Source organism: Tamandua tetradactyla, chromosome 3 (genome assembly GCF_023851605.1).
Source record: "Tamandua tetradactyla isolate mTamTet1 chromosome 3, mTamTet1.pri, whole genome shotgun sequence".
Lineage (NCBI taxonomy): Eukaryota > Metazoa > Chordata > Mammalia > Pilosa > Myrmecophagidae > Tamandua > Tamandua tetradactyla.
Genome location: NC_135329.1, coordinates 198,132,834 through 198,147,838, shown reverse-complemented (window position 1 = coordinate 198,147,838; position 15,005 = coordinate 198,132,834). Strand labels below are relative to the sequence as shown.

Sequence of the window (15,005 nt, the reverse complement as noted above, 5' to 3'; positions counted from 1 at the left end):
ACCACACACAGGTGTGTCTGCGTTGTTTTTATTGAAAATATAAACAATTTTAAAATGTCAGAAGTGCCCAGTTATAAGAGGGAACAAAGGTAAGACGATTATAAAACACACACACACACACACACACACACACACACACACACACTACACATCCTAGAGGAGGAGGCAAATGAGTTGGTTCTTAGGGAAATTTGAAAGGGAAGAGGAAAATTCGGGTTGAATGGAAATGTAAGAAGAGGGACAGGGAAGTAGCAAAGCACCGCTGGTGTTTCTGGAGGAGCACATGGCCCAGGACAGCTTGAGCACGAGGGGGCTAGAGGCAGCAAAGTAGAAGGGAAGGCGGCACCAGGGTAAGGTGTCTTCAAGGCCTCGCTAGGGGGCCTGGGTAAGTAGTGGGAATACGGAGCCCCTAAAAGTGCCTGAGCCAGGAAGAGGCATGACCTAAGACGTGCTCTCCGCGCTGTCGCTGTCCTCTCATTCTTGTCCTTGCTCAGTGCTTTTCCATCTTCATCAGGTTCAGGTGCGTCTCGGAGTCACAGACATGCTGCAGGGTGTCCACTCAGCTTTTTTTTTGCATGGGCAGGTACCGGGAATTGACCGCGGATCTTCAGCATGACAGACGAGAGCTCTGCCTGCTGAGCCACTGTGGCCCGCCCTCTTTTTTTTTCATATTTTTATTGACATATCTTCACACACACAGAATCCGTACATGGTGTACACTCAGTAGCTCATAATATCATCACATAATTGTGTATTCATCACCCTGATCATTTTTAGAACATTCGCATCACTCCAGAAAAAGAAACTTAGAAAAGGAAAAAATGCGGGTGGGCCATGGTGGCTCAGCGGGTAGAGTTCTTGCCTGCCATGCTGGAGACCCGTGTTCGAATCCCGGTGCCTGCCCATGTTTAAAAAATCAATAAATAAAGGAAAAACTCATACATCCCTCCCTCTCACTGACCACTAGTATTTCCATCTACCCAATTTATTTTACCCCTATTTTCCCGTTATTTATTTATCCATATTTTTTTACTCATCTGTCCATACTCTGGATAAAAGGAGCATCAGATACAAGGTTTTCACAATCACACAGTCACAGCGAAAAAGTTATATCTTTATACAATCGTCTTCAAGAATCAAGGCTACTGGGACACAGCTCAACAGTTTCAGGTAGTTCCCTCCAGATACTCCAATACACCCTAAACTAAAAAGGGATATCTATATAATGTGTAAGAATAACTCCAGGGTAACCTCTCAAGTCTCTTTGAAATCTCTCAGCCACTGAGGCTTTATTTTGTCTCATTTCTCTCTTCCCCCTCTTGGTTGAGAAGGTTTTCTCATTCCCACGATGCCGGGTCCCGGCTCATCCCTGGGATTTCTGTCCCACACTGCCAGGGACATTTACACCCTGGGAGGCATGTCCCACATAGTGGGGAGGGCGGTGAGTTCACCTGCCGAGTTGGCCTAGTGAGAGGCTCAGCCACTTCTAACACTGCCCTCTTAAAAGCTTTCACACAACCCCAAGCCTCCTCCTGCAGCCCAGCCACACGTCAGGAACCCCCCACACTCTCACTGCACATCTGAAATAAAACCTGGAAGCTCACAGTCTCCACGGGCCATCCCGGAAGATGAATGAAGCTCTGTTTCTGTTTTCAGCCTTGGCCTTGCCTTGTGGGATTCGATGATACAGTTATTTAGCAAGAAACCACAGGAACAAAAACAATTCGATGAAACCCAGAGAAACAGAGTCCTTCAAAAAAAAAAAAAAAAGTGCGTGCCCCAGGCCTTGTGGCACCCACCCCGTGAGCCTGGAGGCTGTGGCCCAAAGTCGGCTGTCCCAAGGCGAGGCGTTGTGGCCCGTGCCCCGGGTTCCCTCCCAGTCAGCAGGGACCGCAGTTCCTATACTTAAGGAACCAGAACTCCTTGAAGACAGCCAAGTGTGGAAAACGTGGCTCTCATCTCTTATATAACAGTTTCCAGAAAGCGCTGTGTGACCAGAACCAATCACCCTGATGCACCAGGGATGGCCAGAGAAATACGGTTTTCCAGTAAGGAAGGGAACCAGCCCAAGGTAAACAACCTGAGGCTCTCCATTTGCTTGGATAAGGATGGCAATGATCAGGAAGTGCAGATATGAAGACGAGAGAAAATCAAAATGCTTGGGGTCCTCACGGCACCAACTGTAGAATTAAGGCAGCTGAGGTTCCGTGCACACAAAGACCCGCTCTGCTGCCTCACTCACCGCAGGAACATGCACACGCATGCACACACACATGCACACAAGCGAGCATGAGCGCGCGCGCACGCACTTGTGTTTTCTATGTATATACTGGGACTCTGCCATTCTAAGCCAGTTATAAATCTCAAGTCCTTGGCGTGCTGTCTGAAATGGAGCTGCTTTGGCTAAAACAATGACTTCAGCGTCCTCTGTGTCCTTGTCCTTTACAGTAAAGTCGCCTGGAGCTTATCAGAAATGCAGGCTCTCAGGCCCCTCCCCAGACGCTCTGACTCGCTCTGAATTTGAACACGATTCCCCAGGGGGCTCACAGGCTGCAGTCTGAGAAACACGAATCTACATCTGTTGTGAAAACAAAATATTTGAAGGTGCTGTTTTTATTATTCTATCTTGGAGTATTTAACATATACACATGAAAAGGAACACTACTTTTCAAAGTAGAAAAGCCCTCGGCAAGTCTATGGAGATAGAAAGTAGATCAGCGTTCATCTGGTGGGGGGTGGGGCAGAGAGAGGGGAGTGACTGCTGATGGGCACAAATTTCTTTTGGGGGTGATGTAAATGTTCTAAAGTTGACTGTGTGATGATGGTTGCACAACAGTGAATGTACTAAAATCCATTTAAATAGGTAAATTTATGGTATGTGAATTGTATCTCAATAAAGCTAAAAAAAAAAAAGAAGAAGAAAAATACCACCCAGGAAACTCAGAAATAGGAAACAAACCTTCTGACTTCTGATTGCAGGAGAGGCCACCTGTGGACCCGGATCCTAATGGATAACCCCAGTAGCCCAGGAAGAGCTGCTGGGAGGTCCCGGGTGAGGCTTCATTCACCACACAGGCACTGAAATGGCCACGGGCTCCTAAAGCATAAGACTCAGTGTCGCCCTTAGACCCGGGCCGCCAGTGCCCAGGCCCCGGGCTGGCTCCATGATTTAGACACCACACTGACCCTTCTCCAGCCATGTCCTTCTGCACAGAACAAGGGAACATGAGCAGGGTTCTAGAACATTCTCCAGGCACCTGGGACCCCAGCATTCCACGCCCACATGCCCAAGCCTTCATCTGAGGTCTGCATAGTCTCACTCCCTCATCCGTCCTCCCTGGGTGGACTACAGTACTGGCAAGTACTGCCCCCTCGCGACCCCCAGACCCCCCTGGCCTGAGGCCCAGCCGAGCCTGAACAGGGCCTGATACACGGGCTGCGGGGACCCTCCGGCTGTCGGGAAATGCCCTGAAGTTTTAGAGGTTGGCCTGAAGGAGTGTTTTACTACTAAGTTTGTCAAGCGATAAGTATTTTTGGTCTTCTCCCCAACATTTCATATTTTATAATATTAATTATTCATTAAAAACCATCTCATTTTTCATAACTCCATACATAATAAATATCAAAGATTCATCTTTGCTCCACAACAGTACAGAAAGTTTTAGGAAATGAAGCATCTTAAATATGTTGGTTTTATATATACCTCATATTTGCAAAGCATGGTAGCTTAAAAAAAAAAAAGATTCAAAAAACAGGCAATGGAGAACAATGAAAAGAGACCCTGACTATTCTATAACCTTCATAAGCATTCATAAAACCTGCTTTTGGGCTCCTTTTATTCTTCTGAAGGCAAATCCTCTAAATAAAAAAATGCAAACCTCTGGAGGTTCTTTCTTTTTGTTTGTTTTAATAGCCACAGCATAAGGAGGACTTTGGAAATGGGTAGAGTTTAACCATGAGAGTTTAAAGAGTCTTTCACAGCTCTTTGATTCTTCTCAACTAATAGTTTGGTGAAGGAATTTCAGAAAGGCTTGTTTTATTATCACATGCAATTCACCCACAACATAACCAGGGAAAAGCCACCTTACTTTCATGCCTTTCCTGCCCTCTCAAAATATTCTGGTTTTTGGAGTTATTTTTATTCTTTGTGAGTTGTGAAGCTGAATCCAAGCTCACAACTTTCTTTTGCCCTCCCATGAGCATACAGATGTCACCCATGCCTGGTGCCAACAGGGTTTACTCCCACACAGATACGTTTCCAGAAAACATGCCCCATTCCTTATGCCACCCCCTCACCACCCCCGGCATCTGGATTCCTTATGGGAACTCCCCAGGATTTTTCTTTGTAGTGAGGATTAGGTTTAAGTGCAACAATTTGTACAGCATATGCTCCAAAATTTCAATCATTTTGGAAACTGGGGAGGTAAGGGAGATGGGAGAATGATCTCAGATAATGCTGTGAATTTGTAAGTTGCCACAGAGCTGCACTATCCAATATGGCAGCCACATGTGGCTATTTAAATTTAAATAAACTAAAATTAAATAATAAATTCTGTTCCTCTGGTCATACCAAACACATTTCCAGTCCTAAATTGCCACACATGGCTAGTGGTTACCAATTTGGAGAGCACAAATAGACAGCATTTCTATTATCGCAGAAAGTTCTACAGGGCATGCTGAAAGCTAGAGTCTTAATATTAACTGATCCCATCAAGCCTTCTTTTATTCATTCTGTTGTTAGTATTATGGTTTCCTATACTGTCTCAAATTTACAACTTATATCAATCTGTTCTTAAGTCCTAAAAGTAGGTAGCAGTGATGGTTACACAACTTTGTGAATACACTAAAAATCACTGAGATGCACATTTCAAACGGGGGCGGGGGGATTTTAATGGATATGTGGATTTTATTTCAATTTTAAAAGCAACATGCAGTTGGTCAGATACCAATGCTTATTTCCTAAATCCACTTTATCAAGCATCACAGGATGGCCAAAATGATCTTATTCAAATGCAAATAAAAAAGAACCAATTCATTTCTAAAAACAAACATAACAACCATTACCACCCTCCAGTGGCTTCCCACAGTCCTAGAATACAGCCCAAAGGGATAGACCATGGCCTCTAGAGCCACCTCCCCTATGTCCAGCCTCATGACCTTTGTACTGAGCCCACCTACCCCCTTCTCTTCTCTGAGATCTCTGCTCCAATGTCTCTCTTACAGATGCCTTCTCTGGCGACCTTCTTCGTTGTTCCACTGCAGGATTCTCTTCTATCTTTTGCATAGTATGTCCCACTGAAGTTCTCTTCCTCTTGGACCTGTTGGTTTGCCTGCCTGTGCTAGACTGCAAGCTCCTTGAGGCCAGGGACCTTGACCAACTGGTTCCTGTGGAATCCCCAGCACGGAGGGCAGTGGCCATTTCTCTGCCCACCACAAGTGAACATCCAGAAAACACTTGTGGAATGAAGAAAGGCAAGCCTGCCATAGACACACTCTGATCGGAAGGGACTTCAGAGCAATCCAAGGCCTCTTAATGACTCTGGTAAGTGCATATACCTGGACCCAACCTCCAGAGACTGATTTAAAAAGTCTGGGGTGAGGCCACCATGGGTCCATTTCTAAAAAGCTCCCTGGTTAAAAATCACTGTTTGCCCAATTGCCTCATTTTCAGAAGTGGTAACTGAGGCCCAGGCAAAAAGCCTGATTGTCATGTACAAGAAACCGGTCTACCTATCTAGGAACAAGTCTACGTGTGCTTCCAAACCTCCATTAGAATACATCTCTGCAATCTTCTTTGTTTCAAGCTAAAGAAAACTTTATTCTGAACCACAAGTTTGGAAGGAACTTTTTAACCTGCCACTTCAAAACAAGAGTCATGTTAGCTCTGAACTCACTCCCAGGTTCTCTGAGGGTCGACGTTTCCACCTTGCCAAGAGCTGTATGCATCTCACCTTGGATAGCTTTACTCCAGAGTCCAACCCCAAAAGAAAGATACAAAACACCCGTCATCAGCAAGGGGAATGGGATCCACCAAAAGCTACCTGGGTTTTATTGCCCCTTATCTCTTTCAAAAGATAAAACCCACCAGATTCTCTTTACCATTAGACTGCCAAAAGGGTGAAGGAGCAAATACAAGCAAATTTTCTCTGTTGCATTTGCAACAAAGACATGAAGCAGAAAAGGTCTCACTTATGGAGATTTCAATTTTTTACAGAATGGTCACTGTTATCAAAAGAAAATGCTTGACCAAGAGATGCATCTGCTCTTTTGGAAGTAAGCCAAATGGCCTCTGGCTCTCTTATCAAAAGAGGCAGGACAGCCCTGTGGTTCAGAGACTGGGTTTCAATGCCTGCTGGACCACCCACTAGCTGTGTGACCCTGGACAAGTTAGTTCATCTCTCTGGGCCTCCGCTTCCTCAACCAGAAAAAAAACAAAAACAAAAATATCTTCCTTAAAGAGTTGTGAGGACTCTGTATGTTCATATGTGTGCAGCATTTAGAACAGTGCCTGGTACGGAGCAAGCACAGAATATCTGTAAATTATTGATGATGATAATGATGATAATCACCCCACAGACCCCAGCACTAAACAACTGCTAAGCAATGGGTGCCCATGTCCCCCTCTGCCCTGCTTGATGAACATGAGAATATATTTTAAAATTTAGGCATCATGATTCTTTCCCATCTCAGAAAGAGTTTGATATCTACCTGCCTCTGCTTTTAGTGCCCTTGTAATGCCATGAATCTGAATTTCCAAATTGGAAAACTGAGGCACAAAGCCACTAAGAGACCGTGGTTTGTGGCAAGGCAGAGCAAGTACCCGAGTCTCTGCCCTCTGAGGGTCGGGGGTTACCTGGGGGCTGGGTTCTCAGATGGCCCCGCACCAGCACAACAGCCCTCAGCTCATCCACTCAGGACATTCCAAGTCAGCTCTGCAGCACACGCAGGGGACCATTTGGGCACATCCAAGTGATTTTTACACACTAATGAGTGTGCCATACGTGGTCAGTTTTCTAGATGACTAACACGGCTTTCAAAGTGTTCACTATCAAGGTTGACTATGGGATGAGGATTTGATCACTTTTTTTAAAATCACACACAGGGAACTTTTCTTCCTTGAAAATATGCACCAGGTATTAGGCACTCTAAAAATCGCTTCTGGAGAGTTGTTTTAGTAGGTGGTTTTGTTTTCTTTTTAGTTTCTGATTCCAGCTTCTCCTCTCCTTTCTGAGGCACAATTTTTATTCTTTGCTCCTTCTTACTAAATGTGAAGCATCGGGGGCCGGGGGAAGGACTGGGATTCTAATTAATTGGAAGGACAAGCGTAAGAATGTATGCTGAAAATAAATGGTAATTAATATTAAAAAAAAAAAAGAAAGTATTATGCATTTGGCCAAAATACATTCTGTATAGAATGAAGGAAATACTCAAGGGGGTTGGTATTTATAAATCAATATGGAGAAACTGAATGGTTAAAAAAAAGAAACCTGGCATCCTACTCATCCAGAGAGCTCTCAGAATTGGGGAAATCCTGTCATTGGAGTTTTAGTTCTGAGACACGTGGGGAGGCTAGAGAGGCATGAGGTCCTTCTCCTGTCTTTCTCCTTACACCTAACAAAGATTTGCTCTCCACGCCCACCCCAGGAGTTCAGCTGGAGGTGGCACGGGAGATGTGGCAGCAGAGGGAGACCCCCTCACTGTTCCTATGAGAGATCCGCCGGCCACATTTCCCCTGAAGACAACATCCCAGCAGAGAGGATGGCACCATCACTGAGTCACCTCATTTCCAACTTCTTCTAACTATGGATCCCAGATGATAGGGGACTCTTCCTGCCTTTGGAGTGGGAATCCACCCACCTGCCTGTGGATAACAATCATTTAAATCTCAACTGGGCCCAGCTGGGAAAATGGCAGCCTATGACTAAGCAGAAAATGAAAACAGCGCTTTGAGATGTTTCTGCAAATGACTATACTAGTGTTAGAGCTTGAAGGATGTTAAGCCATTATGCCATTAGTTCTGGGAAGGGCAAACTCTTGAAGCTGCCTGGTACACATGGGACATTAGCTTATGTCTCATTTGGGACATAATGGGGTGGGCATTAGCAAGGCAATCGCTGATGTCATCTCCATCTGCAAGGCATGGTTTGTTATTAAATACATGGAATGCTGGAGCAGTGATGGGTCTCTCACAGTCCTCAGAAGTGGCAGGAATTTTGGATGCTGCAAGAAACACAGTTACTATTTGACTACATTCTTATTTTTGTCAAATGGGTAAATTATTACTTTTAGATCAAGGCATATGAAATGTCCAATATTTTCTTATTTTTTATCTATGGAACAGCAGCTTCCTTATGCTGCAAGCCATAAATATAGAGGTTCTCATTTTTTTTTTTTTCAGGGGCAGGCACCAGGAATTGAACCCGGTTCTCCAGCACAGCAGGCGAGAACTCTACTTGCTGAGCCACCGTGGCCCACCCTAGAGGTTCTCATTTTAAAAGAGGAATTGTGCTGCCTCAAGTCCCTGTTTAAACTTTGAAGAGAGGCTTGTCCTTCTGCTTGCCAAGAGGGCTGACATTACTTTGGAGTGCCGAGGTCACAGACAGACACCCTGCACAGCAGAAATGACCTTCAGATATGTTCACTTTGGCTCACACATGTTGGCTTTTTAATTAGCTGCCAGCATTTTTAAATGCCTGAGATTTCAGATCCCCTTTGAACACCGGGGCATTCTCATAGGACCCGGGAAGAACTGGCTGCCCTCCCTGTACTCCAGGACACATTCTCCACACATCAAAACCCTCAACCTCATCATCTTTGTTTCTCACCTGGCTGGGTGGGCTTTTCAGTCCTTCATGAACTAAATGAATTTGTGTTCTAGCGTCTTTGCCCAGAATGCCAGAACTTGATATCAAAGTATCAGAAACCTTGGCAACATCCTGTCAGGTTAACTAAGAACCCTCTTTCTTCTCTCCTACCAGCCTCCCCTCCCAGGCCTTCAGAGAAGGCTCATTTAGTCATAAGCACAGTCCGGAGAGAACTGGAGAAAGAGACGGGACAGAGGCACAGCTGGAGGGCAGCGTCTGCAGTAATCTCACACACAAGAACATGTCTTCAGAACCCCCACAGACGGGAATTCTACAGCCTCTCCCTGTAACCCTGTCCTAATGTTGAGCAACCTTCACCATCAAAAAATTCTTTCATAAATAACCCAAATCCTTCACACAGCTTGAACACATTTCCTCTGTCTCTCTGCAGACTGGACGGAGATGGGCAACAGCTGTCACCGTTCTCTGTGCGGAGTTCCCTGTCAACAGCATGCCTAGTCCTGGCTCTGGACTGCTGTCATAATTAGGAGCCTGACCAGTTCCACACTGTGCTGTCTGCAAAAGCATGTAAAATGGGAAGATAAAAAGTCAAGCATGCTGTGCTCCAGAACTGTGCCATCAGGGAGCCTGGCCTCATCCAGTCACCAGGCTGTTCAGCTGGTGACAGCTGTTGCCCATCTCTATCCAGTCTGCAGTTTATAAACTGCAAATGTGAGATCTCTGCATGGAAACTTTTCTTTCCTGGGGCCAGCTCTGCAATGTGAGCATAACATCAAATAATGCAAAGATGCTCTAAATGCCACCAACAAAAACAACAGAGTTAGCATTTATTGAGCACTTACTGTGTCCCGTTATATGCATTAAAGAGGGCATTCCTCACCACCTTCTATAGTAGGAATTATCACCAGTCCCGGTTTGCAGGTGAGAAGACCAAGCTTCTCAGAGGCTAATTTGCCAAGTTCATCCACCAGTGAGGGGAGAGTAGGTATCCACACCCATCTGATGGGACTCCTGAGCCTGCGCTCCCTCTCACAACCACAGCCCCCCCATCCTGCATGTAAGCCCGGTGCTGGTGAGTCCCAGGTACTCATGGTGTGGTGGAATACAGCCCCGCTGTTTCAGCGACCACACCTCGCCAGCAGAGACCAAGAAGACAGGGTAAAACTCAGGCACTGTGCCCCAGACATAGTTCAAGGTAAAATTCAGAAGAGCTAGGATAGGATTGTATTCACCACAGAGGCCTATGTGAGATCCTGGGTCCCCCAATGCCCAGCTGTATGATGTATCCCCAAGTGATGGCTCTAGAGTCCAACCTGGGAGAGTGGCCCGATCTGCCAACCACCATCCGGCCTCTTTGGACGCCAGCCTGCCTCAGTGTCCTGGCGCTACCAGAAGCTGCTTCCTGGTGGTGGTGGAGACGCACCCTCATCCCTTGGGCCTCCATCCACTCATCCTGCTCTGTGTTCCCTCACTACTCATTACCACCTCACATCATGTTACCTTTATCTGCTTCGATGGTTATTGTTTTGCCTCCTTCGTCTGCCTGCATGTTCACAAGGGAAGGGGCTATGACCTGTTTTACTCACTGCTGAATCTGCAGTGCCTAGCTCCATGCCTGGCATAGAGTAAGCACTCAATAAATATTTGTGGAATGATGTTGTCATTAAGAGGATTAACTAAAGCCATCTATGGAAAATTGTAATAAAGATTAGTCCTTCCTACTTCTCATAGGTTTTTATCCTTCATATGGAATATTCTGTGATTTAGCTTTGCCTTAGTGTCTGATTTATCAACCTTGATTCTTTCTACAATTATGCAATGATCAACCCACTCTTCCCTTCTATTGTGAGTCTTGCCTGGATACCAGGGCTCCTTGCTGCCTACAGCAACAGCTCCTGAATGCCCCAGGCACTCAAGTTTTCAAAGCATAACATCACCTACATCATTAATTGCTTACTAAATACCCATCATTCTCTTTTTGGTTTATTAGCAGAATGCAAATTCCCAGCCCAACCTCAGGCAATGGGGGAAGATGGGTCCAAGTCAATCCTGACAATTCTACTTGCTCCTTTCTCAGCCTCTTTTGCAATTAGGGGCAACCATGTGGTCCAGGCCAGTGAGTGAGAAAGGGGAGATAAGCTTTGGCTTTCATTGTAAAAAGGAGAGATGTAGCTGTCACTATAGAGAATGTTGATGGACTGTGGACTTTGGGTCCTATATATGATGCCCAATGAATGCAGGTGGCTGAAGGATGCACCGATGGAGAAGTAGATTGGCAAACAATGGTGTATACTTATGAACGAAGGCTGTGCTGCTACAGAAAGGAACAATGTCGTGAGGCATGCAATGATGTGAATGAACATGTGGGACATTTGGTGAGACAAAATAAGCCAGAAACAAAAAAAAACAATGGTATGATCATCTTTAGAAAATACTTGTAAGAGAATAGGGGCCTAGATTGTAAGCTTTTAGAGCAGACACATTAAGTCTCATGACTCAAGGGAACTTTGGAATTACAATTATACATATGCCCAGAATGGTCCTTAGAGTATAATTCTAAGACAATAGTGTCTAGCATCACGGGAAAACAATCTTCAAAGAAGTTTCAGAAGGTCTGCTTAATGTATAACTAGAAAAGTGGTTTGATCATTCTTTTCCCCCCTGGTCTTCTCAGTCTCTTTTCTCTAAAGGAAGGAGGTCCTGGCCCCTGTGATGACACAATCCACCCCACAGAGCAGACTGACATTAGCACAGGCATGGCATCCGTATCCCACAATAACAAGAGATTAAACAACAAGAAGCTATTAATTCTCCACATAAAGAAAGTAGATTGATGAAGATGCCACCAAGGCCAGGAAAGGGAATTAAACCAGTCAGACAGAGGGACAGTGGATAATTGACTAATATTATGTATGTGCTTTTGCATATGTTTTAAAATCTACATAACATTTTTTTAGAGTGATTAGAGATAGACACACAACATCGGACTTCATTAGGGCACAAGTTCCACCTTGTGCCACCATCTAAATTACTAAGGTCATTCTATTTTGCAATAAATCTTTGCTTAACTGGGGGGTTTCTTCATTCAGCAGTGATATTGCCTGGGCAATACTGCTTTGGGCCTGGGTACTGTGTTTAGCTAAGGCGGCTACATGGCACTCAGTGACTGCGGCGGCCCTGCCAAGTGCAAAGATGGCTAATGGACAGTACTACCAGGGGGTCTCTTAGCTCTATACCCAGTTTTAACCATTTCCCAAATTACTGGGAATGTTAGATAGTGTTTTATATATGGTTGCTGGGACATAGGGTTGCCCCAGTGGTCCAGTAGCTATAGCTATGGCAGTGAAAGCATGTAGTTCACTTGCCACTGGATCACAGGAGTTTGATGCAACAGCCACCCTAATTGTCAAAAAGAGCAGGATGGGCACTTTAGAGTTATGCCTATCAAATGATGCCATGTAATGGAGAGTTGGAACTGCTGGGCAAAATGCCACAAAGACTGGAGTGCCCACTCTTCCAGTGGAACCTTTCTGCAGCTTCTTGAGCTTTGGAGGCATAGCTTAAGATTTGGGCAAGGGCAATTGCCTTGATGTTTCCAGACAGTGTGTTACTGGTGTGCACAGGGACAAGATAGACAGTTCCCTTGCCTAGCTGGCAGGCATTCCAGATGTCTTCCCACACCACTTTTCCCCACAAAGGACGGCCTATGACTATTCATTGTTTCTGCTTCCAGATTGCCATCTACGTGGTAAGGTCTTTATGAATTGCCCACCTGTCAGTACAAATGGTTACTTTGTTAACCCTTCCACTTGCAACAAAGTATCATAGACAGCACAGAGTTGTTTCTCCAGAAGGTTTTACTTAATTCTACTCCTTTCCAAAATTGGGACCAAAAATGTAGGGGTACTCCTTTAGATTGCTGCCTCTGCCACAGACCCCACCCAAAGCCAATGCCGGTGCTAGACACATCCAATTCACAGAGCAGATCTGGGTTCACCCCTCTTAATGTCTGTGCCTGTGCAACTGCCCCCACTTCTGCCTCTCACTCCCCATCACATCTTTTTCTGACTAATATATACAGGAGTTTTAGTATCTGGGTTAAGTGGGGAATGAATTGTCTCCAGTATCTTAGCAAAGCCATTAGCTGCTTTAGCATTTGTGGTGAGGGGAAACACTGTAACTTTCAAATACAGCAGAAGGAATAACTTTGGCTTACCCAACCCCACAAAACCTATGAATTTGACAGAATAGCCAGAACCCTGTAACTTGTTACAACTGACAGCCCATCCTCAGTTTTCCAGATGGGTTATCAGCGTCCCTGATGCTTCCTCTAATTCTGAAAGAGAATTATTGGTTAACATGTCATCAATATAATGAAATAGGATTACATTTTGAGTTCTTTCCGAGTTAGTTAGGTCCTTACCCATCAGGCTGTGGCAAATAATTGGACTATGCAGCTACCCCTGGGGAAGTACAGTGAATGTCCATTGTTGGCCTTCCCATATGAAGGCAAAGACAGATTGATTTATCTAGACAGATACTAAAAAATGCATTAGCAAGATCCAATACAAAATTATATTGACACAGCTGCATGCTGATTTCTTGCAATAGGCTGAATATTTGGAACAGCAACAAATAAAGATGGTGTTACTTTAACTCCCAGTAATCTACAGGCATATACCAGGTTCCATCAGCCTTCTGCACTGGCCATACCTGGCTCTTAAAGGGGCTATGAGTAGCACTTATGATCCCCACATTCTCCACTTCTTTGTGGCCAAAATTCCCTGGTGTCCTCCTGGAAGTTTGTATGCCACAATTTTCCAGGTCAGCAGCACCTTTACAGGAGAACATTTTGCTTCCCCCGCTAACACTGCTTTTAACCACTTTGCATTGGAAACGAAATTCCTCAATGGTTGTTTGTAATGTGGCATGTTGAAGATCAGCTCCTAGAATATATTCCAGTATAGGGAAGATACAGACTATATAAATGTGGGATAGTAGTCTCCCAATTTGCATGAGCAATTTATATTGAACGTTTTTCTCCCATAGCCTTTTATGACCAAAGTCAAACTGCAGAATTGGGCAATATTTTCATAAATCAATGTGCATTCAGCTCCTGTATCCACTAAAGTGAACACTCTTTGTTGATTGTTGGGGGACCAATAAATAGTTTATTTTATACGCAGTCTCCCATCCCCAAAGTCCCCAACTATTGCTCTTAGTCATGGATTTCAACCTTTTCCCTATGGCAGGGGGAAACAGGTTTAACCAGCCTCTTCAGGGAGGACAGAAGGCTCTCAGGCCTTGAATGGATGTTTGCTTACCTGTTGTTTCTTTTCTCCTTTAGAGGTACGAGGCTCTATTTTAGTGAACCAGGTGAACCGCATAACTTTAGGCAATTTTCTCCAGTGTTTCACTAAGACTACATTAGGCTATCGATGGCTCTTAACTCTGTTCTCACGGCAGTTAAGTGTACCCATATTTGCTTCCACAAAACACATTTTGGCCCATCACGTCTCCTGGGGATTTTCCCCACTGCTGTTACTCCTGCCCTTTCTCCATGCAGCTGCTCAGATATTCCCAGATCTGTGATGGTCTGTGCAGTCCATGAAATGGCTGTCCCTCCAGTGGATTCAAAATTGAAACTAAAGATCCGTACCAATAGTTCGGGGCCAGGAGTAAGATGGTATCTTTCATTGTGGCCATAAATGTTTCCTTATCAGGACCCACAAAGTTACCAGAAAAGATAGCATATTTCATACCAAGTCCCTTTAGGACATTTTGTAAATCATCCATAGTCCGCCAGTGCGGGGTGCTATGGGAATATCATGTTCATTTGGTCATGCCTTTTTGCCTTGTACTATCAACCAGTCTAACAGGGATGCGCTATCTGTTTGGGGTGAAATAGCACGCAGGTGCTGGCACAAAGAGGGGTGGGTGGTTAGGGAAGCCAGTATGCTCATTTCCAGCCCTGTTAACCATACTCCCTCTGCTCCAGTATCCAAAAGCCTTAACAGCTTTTGGTAGGGCTTCTTTAGATCGCTGCCTGTAGCAGTGCCCTAGGTCGCCTAACTCCACGGCAATATAGTCCCTTATGGTGACATGTATTTTCTGGTCTGCAGGTGGGACATCCCTGCCTTCCATGGAATGGAGCTGTTCTGTTTTTATTTTTTGTTGCAT

General features: G+C 44.9%; 1 protein-coding gene across 2 annotated transcripts in view; it reads right to left on the bottom strand.

Moving 5' to 3' along the window:
- The window catches only part of SGPP2 (sphingosine-1-phosphate phosphatase 2), a 144,521-nt gene that overhangs the window by 106,205 nt on the left and 23,311 nt on the right, over positions 1 to 15,005 (bottom strand). The gene's annotated exons all lie outside the window — the stretch shown is intronic.